Source organism: Trachurus trachurus (assembly GCF_905171665.1).
Source record: "Trachurus trachurus genome assembly, chromosome: 13".
Lineage (NCBI taxonomy): Eukaryota > Metazoa > Chordata > Actinopteri > Carangiformes > Carangidae > Trachurus > Trachurus trachurus.
The window spans coordinates 21,634,060-21,644,458 of NC_139892.1; the positions used below are offsets into that span (position 1 = coordinate 21,634,060).

Consider the following 10,399-nt stretch of genomic DNA (forward strand, 5'->3'; position numbering starts at 1 on the left):
ACTGACTCTCTGTTTGTTGGCAGCGAAGCTTCAGATCGATACGTCGACAGAGAGACCAGAGTCGAGCCACCTGAGACCAGCACAACGTACGAGGCTCTGTGATAATGGCTTATCATCATCATCATCATCATCATCATCATCATCATCATCATCATCATCATCATCATCATCATCATCATCATCATCATCCTGTCACTGTCAGGAGAGGTTGACAAGAACCTGGACTACACGTTACATCATCTAGTCTCTGTACCATGGTGGAACAGTGATCTTGTTCTGAAAGAGGAGCTGGGACTGGAGCTCGACCTGAGAGCGACACAGGAGGTAAAAACACCAACTGCCCCACAGATACAGTACACCCCCCACCCAGAGCCCCCTGCTAGTTGGATATTTACTTCAACCTAAAGTCACATACAGTCAACTCGGTCCATTTACTGAGTTAAAGTTACATTTACTGGAGTTGATGCAGTAGATATTGTCAATTTCTTCAGTGGATGGTCGTGGGAATCGAACTACAGATCAGGGGAAAGATACCAACATCAGATCATATAATCTAACAGTATCTAATCTATGGGAGGTGGGTCCTGGAGCGCAGCAGCGACAGTGAGCAAATGATCCTGAAATCGTTGCGAATCAAATTCCTACCTACCCTGTTGTGGTTTTCAACTCTTCTGCTGTCAGATCTCAGGATCCACCTCAGACTTTACGCTCTGTCCATCGCTGATCCTTTCCCACAAAGATTCTCTGATCACAGTTTATCATGAGCTCTTCTCTTCCTGGCCAGATCATAGCTCGTTGTTTTCAGGGCATGTATAGGAAATAAACAGGAAATAATAGACACATTCAAGAGTGGCCTACTTCATCAGGAAGTTTCTCAGATGCCTTTTTAAATATATATTTCAAGACGTCAACAGCTCAACAAATGAAGGAATTAGTAAGTTGAAGCTGTGACTCCCAACAACAACAAGTTTTGAACACACTGACGCGTAAACTTGAGCAGCTTCAGGAGACGTCATCTGTCTGTGTCTCTGGCTGGAGTCCCAGGGTCCCTGGGGGCCTCCTGGCGGCCGTCCAGCCAACCCAGTGGCTGCAGCGTCGGGCTCCTGGCGGTGGCAGAGACAGACTTTCAGCCAGGGCTGAAGGACGAGGATTTAATTACACCTCTGTCCATTCATCTGTCCATCCGCACTCTGAAGTCACACACTCGTACACAGTGAACACACAGAGGACATTGGTCCGTCAGCAGCAGGTTCCCACACCTCAGTCACCTCCTCTTGTTTTTACAGGAAGCAGGCTGTCATGGTAACCAACACATTGTCCAGGTCACTGCTGATGTTTCTAACACGTCAGGTGGTTCATTCACGCAGTGACGGCGCTCTGAGTCCATCTACAAGTTAGAGGCCCCTCGGTCTGAGCTGTCAGTCTGTTCTGGCCTCGGCCTGGAAAACACACAGCAGCATCAGTGTGAATATGACTCCAACACAAGTCAAAGTTGTTTGGCCAGATTCATTTTAGCTCAAGTATTCAGAAGGTTTTGTTTTTCATCAACACTGTTGTTCACTGTATTTGTAATGTTTTTTGATGTATAATGCATTGTAGCCTACCTAATGACCTAAACAAACTGTTGAATGCACTGACGGACTAATAGGTCCAGTAGGATGAATACCTTAGTCTGCACTGAGTGTGTTGATTGATGTGTTTTTTGTTAAGCTACTTTCATGCTCTTTTAAATTGCCCCTTGGGGATAAATAAAGTGATTTGGATTGAACTAAATTAAATGAAATCTGTGGTCTGAGTCTGAGGTTTCAGTCTGTCTTGGTCTGAGTCTGACCAGCTGCTCTCCTGCATCAATCGTAAATGTGTTTTCTGTTGAGATTATAATGGTTAACAGATAAAACTAATGAAAGATACACTGACATTTAAACTACACATACTGTAGGAATTAGTGTTGCCGAGATTTTTATAATGCCATAACACTGTCAATATCACTAATCTATCCGGTATTGTAACAATACTCTTATTGATACTCCCCACGTGACTTGAACTTCTAAATGACAGTTCACATTTTGCATATGAAGGTCATATATGAATTTCTTTGTCTGACAGACTTTCACTGGATGTTTCCAGAGCTCACATTTGTTTCCACTCTTACCAGCTAAACCATATTTATAATAATAACGAAAAGCATGTTTAACATTTTTAATGTATTCAAAAAGGAGTGGGAAGATGAAAAACACATATCTAATCCCACCCCTTCCAAAAATTATTACAAAAGAGAATACACCTGGTGGCCGTCTGTCACCCCATGATACCTCCTTTTTTAAACTTTTTTAATGTCTGGGCAGTGCTTCAGATCTCGGTTAAGACTGCTCCATAACTTCACCCCACTGATACGCAGAAACCTTTTCTGGTTGTATCAACTCTTTTGGTTTTGAAATTCAAATTTCCCCTTAAGTTTTAACTTCCTTCTCCCTTTTGGGTAAAATTGAATAACTCACAGTAGTAAGTTGCTTTTGGCCTTTAACATTATTTGTTTTAGGCCAAAAATATTATACAAGATCTGTAAATTTGAATACTTTTGACTGTGATACAAAATGTGAAAGAGAAGTGTGATGTTGCAATAACAAACATCAAATCTAGACAGAACAGATCATGTCGACGTGCCTCAATGGCACAGTGGCCTTTAGTGCTGGGTTTCAGTGCACACCCTGAGCTACACAACAGTTTACATTTCAGTAGTTTGATTAGTTTAAATCAATTGATCGGCTTTGATATGTTTGAAAAGTCTGTTTATGTTAAAGAAAGTGTCAGAGACAGAATTGGAACCCACAGCAGATTTAATTTTTATTATTATAGACACACAAACACACGCCTAAGGACGTCAGTGGTCGGAGGAGCCTCGTCCTGGATCAGACAGATGTTACAGGTAAAGAGCACAGACTGAACCTGGACAGAGTCGTCAGGAAACAGTCAATTCAAGACATCTTGACCAGTGTCTAATTACAAAGCTGGAGAGGAGAAAGACGACAACAACAACATGTTGGGGCATCCTTCTTTTGTCATTTCATCAGATGTAAAAAACCAAACATTTAATGACACGGTGATCGCTGTAGTTCAGTTTTAGCTCAAAGACCTTCAGATGTGGGACGTCCAGACCTGATGGAGCAAACGGCACCTGAGGAGAAGGACGAACGAGACAACATGAAAAGTTAAAGCCGTGATCAGAGAAGAGGCTGTAAACTCCCATCACATGGTCAACAATAACATATCCCTGTGTTTACATGAAGCCAAACTGTCCCAACAACAGCTGTGTGTGAACCAGCTGTCTGCAGAGTGAAGGGAGGAACCACGTTCTGCTGCAGGACACTGAGTTCATGTCCTAAGCTCAGAGTTCATGGCCAGCGGAGGTCATGCCCACTCCTTGTCTCCTTGTCTGATCTGAGGTGTTTAGCTGACGTAGCAGCTGCAGCAGCGGGTGGTGCAGTCGGTGTGTTGTTGTTGTAATGCTGATGCTGCAGAGCTGCTGAGCTGAGTGTGTGCCGACTCTCTGCGTCAGCACACACTCAGCTCAGAGGTCGAACTATCGATCGGTTTATCACGGAGGCAACACAACACAACTTCATCTTCCTCACTGATTTTTACTGATTTCTACAGGACACACACACACATTCTGGTGTATTTGTGTGTACTTGTAGATTTTAATGGACCAGGTTCTGACATTAACCCTGAGTCTGAGGTTATGCGCCCACTGTTGACAAGACAGATCACCATGGTAACCCAACATCACCTTGTGAACCCGGTGCAGAGAAGAACACACAGGTCAGATCGATCAACGATAAACAGATGATGATGTTTGTTTTCTACCATCCTGCCTTCACCTACATCAGCTTTTATCGCCTCATGAAGTGAACAATGAAGCTTAATCCTGTATCTTTGTTAATCGTTCATTTATCTGATGATATTTTGCCAAACACATGTCAAAAAGTTATCATCTGAGATTTTTTTACATCAAAATCTATGTGTTTTCTCTCCCTGAAAAACAATTTCAAACTTGGTGACTCATTCTACACTCAATAACGTTCCTAATTTTGTGTCCAAGTAAAATTGTTTCTCAAATTTTTACCTCTCTCCCCTGAAAAATAAATCCTGATGCTGACGGTTACCGCCACGACCTCTGAGCTGTAATGAGTTTATTGTGCCGACTCTGCGGAGCCTCCATCTCTCGTCATCCGACACAACTGCTGCCTTCAGCTTTAGGCTCAAAAAGCCAAAATGGTCTCAGTCCAAAACTGTTTTCACTTTTTCTCCCATTTCATCTCCACCCAACTTATCTATGAGGTCACAGGGGGGGTGAGAAGTCTTTTACAGCTGCAGGGGAAGAGTGCAGCTACCCACAATCCAACAGGGGGTGCTTAATGTACAGTCAACACTTTTGGCTACTGTGGACAGCAATCAATATCATTGACAAGTTGTGTTTTACTGGAAACACAAAAGCATGAGGAGCTGAATGACCCTCTGAGAGATGTTTCTGGGCGTGAGGATGCCGACCTTTATCATGCTCCACTGAGCCCACACTTGGATGAGTCAGCCAGTTAACATGGCAATTATGTTTTTTTCAGGTCCTGAAATGTGTATTATTGACAAGTCGACCACAGAATGTCAGGCTGGTAACTGTGTCTGAGGGGCAGTGATGAGCACTGGGACTGTTCCTGTTCACTCTGTACAGCACACTTCAAATACAACTCTGAGTCTCACCACGTCCTGAAATACTGGGTGGCCTTTACCATTCAACCAGTAAACAAAGGAAGGAAACACTGAGACACTGGTTCACACTCGTCAGTGCCTGTGTGCACCTCGACAGTAAACTGGACCGGACCTCATCTACTGGAAGGAACAGAGCCAGACGTATCGATCAATGTATGATACACACTGTTGGATGAAGGTAACCCTGGTGTGAAGTTGCCCTCTGGTGGCTCAAAGGGGCTGCTACAGTTTTTCTGTAGTGACGTCACAGTTTTAAAACTGGGTCACATGGTAACAGCTGCAACAGTCAACCAGTCAATTAATATTGTGGTAAGTGACCGAGAACAGCTGTGGCCAGCTGTGCTACTTTACTGTCAACAATGGGTGAAGGTCCAATAAGAACTTTATCAATGCTCTCGATCAGCTTGTGGAGATACGTTGTTTACCTACTGTCTCCTGGTGAGTCCCGGCCACAGGGGGTGGGGAGGTTATTAATTAATGGTGCACATTTAAAAATGTTTTTTCCCATGTTTAGGGAATTTCTATTAGGAATAATATTCAATAACTTCATTCTTATGTTCGGTAGTGTCACACATTGACGTTCTTCCATTAGAAAACACTTACTGGGAGATGGGTTTTTTCCTTCTTGATGAGTTTTATACGGAGTAATATTACTATACAACTGCAATAACATCAGTAAAGTCCTGTTTTAAGTATGTTTTGTGTTTTTTGGTAATGTTCTTGCTTGTAAATTGCTTGCATTTTTTATGTGTTGTACAGCACTTTGATGTAAAGCGTTTTATAAATAAATGTATTATTATTATTATTAATACGGAAACATACAGCTACCAGAGATTGTGTTGTACAGTTTAGGGACATCACTCCTCTTGTACTACGAGTACTGATGGTGTCTTCACTGTTACTGTCAGTCACTCAACAGCTGTTTGAAGGAGAAAACAGTCTGATCCAGGACCAGTTACTGGGATGGATGACGTTTCCCTGAGGAGACATGAGCAGGTTGATGCTCTCCAACATGTTCAGGAACATGTTGTTCCCTCTGTTCTCGACTCCCTCCTCCTCCTCCTCCTCACCACACATTTTACCATTTCTGTTGTCAGACAACGGATCCACTCTGAAATACTGAGTGAAACCTACACACAACACCAACCACGCTTACAACACTGTGACAGAGATTGTCTAGCCACACTGTCATCAACACCTCCACCAAAGGAGGTGGCTCATGCAGACTCATTTAATTATTATTGTTTATTTATTACTAACTATCATTATTACTAATGAGATACTGGAAGTATACATTTCCCATTGGAAACTTCCTGTGACTGCAATGGATCCGACTCATGTGTTACCTGTTCAGAGAGTCCTACCTGGTGAGTGATGAAGGTTTTCAGAGCGCTGGTCTCTGACTTCTGATGAAAACCAGAGGACACACAGACTCAGTCGTAGTTCTCAGCTCAGTCAGCTCCTGTCTGCACTGTATTTTCTTTAGGTTTTGATTTTCTCATCCAACGCTTACAAAAATCAAAACCTAAAAAAACAACAGAGCAGCAGAACAGTAGCAGAGTCCAGATGTGACCGGTCACGTTTCCTATTGTTTAAGTTTAAGTGTTAGCAAGGGTAGAAACACAGAAACGTCCCCGCCCCGCCCCTGTTGATGAACACTGTTTACCATCCAGCAGCTCATAGACCAGGATGAAGGATGAAGCTGTTTTTGACATTTCTCTCGCTGATTTTGCTGTAGAGCGCGTCGCACCTCAAACATCAACACCACCGTGGACGGCCGCTGATGTAACCTCCAGCCAGATGTTGACGTTGGTGACCGAGGAACAGATCTGCTCTCTGGCGTGGAGGACCTGATACGCAGCTGTAGCATTTCTCCTGAACAGAGAAGAGAGAGAAGACCAGAGTGAAGCAGAGGCTTCTGGGGGCTGACAGCTGGTCTGACGGCTCATGTACACAGGTCTGTCCTGCAACCACATCACATGTCCAAGGTCACTCCTGAACCTTAAAAACACACCTCGTGCTCTCAGGTTTTGTCTTCATCTTGGTTCAGACCAACAAACAGCAGATCGACACATCACTGAGTCCAGTCCAGGTGGTCTAGGATGATTTCATCAGAGGTGAAACAGAAGTCAGAACAATATTCCACACGATAAATTAACGTTTTCTCTTTACACTTGTTTGTGCTGTGGACTGAAAACATGTGACTGTGATGTGAGTCATTGCAGTCAGTACTGAGGGACAGATGTCTCACTCTGTTGTATAAATCCAGTCTTAGCTGCCTCCATCAGCAGCCATGTTATCAGTGCAGACTGTGATGACCTCATCACTCCAAGGTTTCTCTACGCTGCTGCTGTTGCCTAGCAACAGGCTCCCTGCATCGCAGCGGCAGGGATACTGAGGCTGCAGCATGTTCAGTACTCGCTCAGCTGCAACAGACAGTGGTTGAGACACTGACCATCTGTCTGACGCCATAGACGGTGGTCAACATCTGGATCATCTGTCCTCAGACTGATGCTCAGTCTCACTGTACATTATTGATTCAGTCTGACTCAGCAGATCCTACATTTATACAGTTTACATCTTTTTACATCTTTATAGCTTGAGTGTGACTTTCAATTACAGGTGTATCTCAAACTGGAAATGTCCAGTCTGTAACCTACTTGGGTAATTGATTTTTTTCCTTATATTCTTGACTCATTACACATTGTAATATTTCAAGCCTGTTTTATTTTTATTATAATTTTTACAGTATAAATACCCAGTATCTTTGCTGACTTGACAGTTGTCCATAAGACGATCGTCAACACCTTCCACCTGGAGGGTGATGGTGAGCTGAGGAAAGAACTGAGTGCTGCTGGCAGAGTTGTGTTCAAGTTTATTCATGGGAAGTGCTCTGACCAAGCACCGAGGCCTTGAACAAACACACTCTCCAGAAGTTGAATATTTCTGTGATGTAAATCCTTCTTTTAATTTATCTCAGGAAATGTTTGAAATATTGAAAGTGGATTTTAAATTTTCATGAACTGTACATGAAAACAAAGAAGCTGGAAATATGTCACACGTGGGTCTAAAATATTAAAGTTACACTTTTATCTAATTTTTCTATTTTTTAATTCTGTTTTACTTTGTTATCTACACATAAAAGTTAAGCACCTCCTGGCTTACACGTTCTGTCTCAGTCTGACTGATAAATATTTCAGCCCGTCACACACAGCAGGCGACTCCTTCCTCCTGGATTCCTGTTGGAGCAGGAAGTGGAGATGGTAGTTGTGTTTACACAACAAGGTGTTATATGTCCTCTGAGCAGCTACGTCCTCAGTGAAAAGTGACTCGGTATCAGAAACATAGCTCTTTATTCTCTATGCACTATTTTATGAACTGATCTGTTGTTATTGATGATTGATGATTGATTTTGCAGCTGAGAAATTGAATTTCCCTCGGGATAAATAAAGTATCTATCTGGTTAGCATGCTAACTTAAGTGGAACAAAAGACACAATGGAGCTGAAAGTTAAGTAAACAGCTGCTAATGTGAATGTTAACTATGTAGCAATAACAAAAAATGAGCTATAGCGCCTTTAAGATTGACGAGTTTATGTCTGGCTAATGGGCACATCAGCTGTAACTGTCGGGGACTCACCTGAAGTTGTCATGGTACACGTTGGAGATCAACACCTTGCCCTCATGGTTGTAGATAAGGAGTCCCCCCATGAGGACAGATCCGTCTCATTATCATTTGTGTGAAAATATCAACAGTCCATGAGCAAACGTGTAATCTGTAATTATCAATCAGCTTCCACAAAAACGAAGTAAAAATGAGCAAACTCACAAAATATCTTCAAAATATCAAAACAAAAAATCTCCACAAGCAGGATTTGTGAAAGCTGTTATATTTACAGATTACATTGTCTGTTCATATAAATAATAATGAGCCAGATCTATCCCTATGGTCGTCCATCACTCAGTCAGAAAGGATCAGGATGAAGAGTCACTAGACAAAGGAGAAGGAGGGTTATTGTTACCACAGGAGTTAACTGGGAATCTGCTGTTGTTTAATAGATGGTCACTGATCACACACTTCAGCCATCACCATCCAATCAGCTCTGGCAGGACTCTGATCTCTATTAGACATCCTTTTATAAAACAAGTAGACAGTTAACACTTAAGGAAAAAAGAGAGTTACTTACATTAAAAAACATCAGACACAGAGATTAATGCTGAATCTCCATCCTCAGATTTACTACTTCCACTAATTGATCCCTTTAACAATTACAGCTTAGCCCGCTCCTTCTGTGTCAGACAACATGTAGAAAGGATTTAAAAATACATCCAGTCCACTGATATTCAATAGGGGATGGAAACTGACGTCACTGCTCGCGGCGGTGACGTAAGCAGCTCGCCTGTTTTAACGGAGCTCGAACCCGAAGTCAATTTAAAATAACTGACATTTTAACGGTCTTCATTTGAATTGACATCTGCACGCGCACCGTGTGTGGACGTGTTGGCCGTTGGTGACCGTTGGTGACCGTAGGGTTCTTACGGTGTTTTCGGCTTTCAGAAAAAACAAACAAGCAGCATGGATTACGGTAATATTTCCTCTTTTGTCGCCGGGACCGAGTCCGAGTCCCTCTCCTACATATACTGACTGAAGATACCGCCCTGTCTCGTACACTAGGTTAGGATGGGACCGGAGATAACGTTATATTTATCGACAAACAGTGATTGGAAATACACTCTCAGTATATCACACACAGATAACTGACGTACGGTTCGTGCTAATCACAACCGACGTTATATCACGACTTTTACTGTGAAAGCTCCGGGACTGACGACCAATAAACTATAAATCATCCCACTAGCAACACCTGCTAACGTTACCGCAGCAGCAGACACAGTGAGGATCCTCCGTGATCCCTCCGCCGCCGCTGCTGCAGTGCAGACAGACGGACGGACGGAGAGACAGGCGACGGTCGGTGGATGTGTCTGTTTCTGTGTCCTTACCCGGTCCACCGACAGGCCGCCGCCGCCGTGTCCTCTGGTTTCCTTCGCACGGAGCTCCGACAGCCCGTCCTCCCTCCATCAGGACGTTTGACCGTGAGATCCGGACTCTCTCGTCTCCTCCGATCGGAGGCAAGATGTCGGCGGCGGAGGAGCAGACTGTCAGCTGACGGAGCGCGGCCCGGCCGCGTCCCCTTCAGAAACACCACCCTCCTGCACCCTGGCTCCTCCCGCTAAGACCAGACTCCATTTCACCCCGCGTTTTCACTTCAGGTCTATATTTTTAGCCAGGTCGGTACCTACATGTCGGTGTGGTCTCTCACTGACAGAGCCCAGACCGGTGGTCTCTGCTCTGGCCGCCTGTTCAGACCGAGGAGACGAGTGAGTGGATTGGGACGCGTCCCTTCCTCCTCAGACCTAACCATTTTCCGGCAGGCCTCAGATCTGTGGGTCAATAGGACCCACACTCCCTGTTTCCAGGGCTGGATGTTGTCTAGGTGAAACCACCTAAACCCCCCACTGCCCCTGGGGCACCAGAAGGCACTGGTCCTTCATCCTCCACTCTGTGGTCCCAGTCATGCAGTAGAAAGACCTTTACTTTTGCTTTTATGCTGCACATCTTAAAACGAATGTAAACA

The 10,399-nt window shown here is 43.8% G+C and overlaps 1 long non-coding RNA gene across 1 annotated transcript; it reads right to left on the reverse strand.

The window, feature by feature from the left end:
* Positions 1-2,897: 2,897 nt before the first annotated feature.
* Positions 2,898-9,910, reverse strand: LOC310995507. The gene is made up of 5 exons (XR_014595833.1): positions 9,765-9,910; positions 8,404-8,754; positions 6,431-6,639; positions 6,129-6,349; positions 2,898-3,175 (listed from the first exon to the last, which is right to left on the reverse strand). It is a non-coding gene; the product is annotated as an uncharacterized lncRNA (long non-coding RNA).
* Positions 9,911-10,399: the final 489 nt, after the last annotated feature.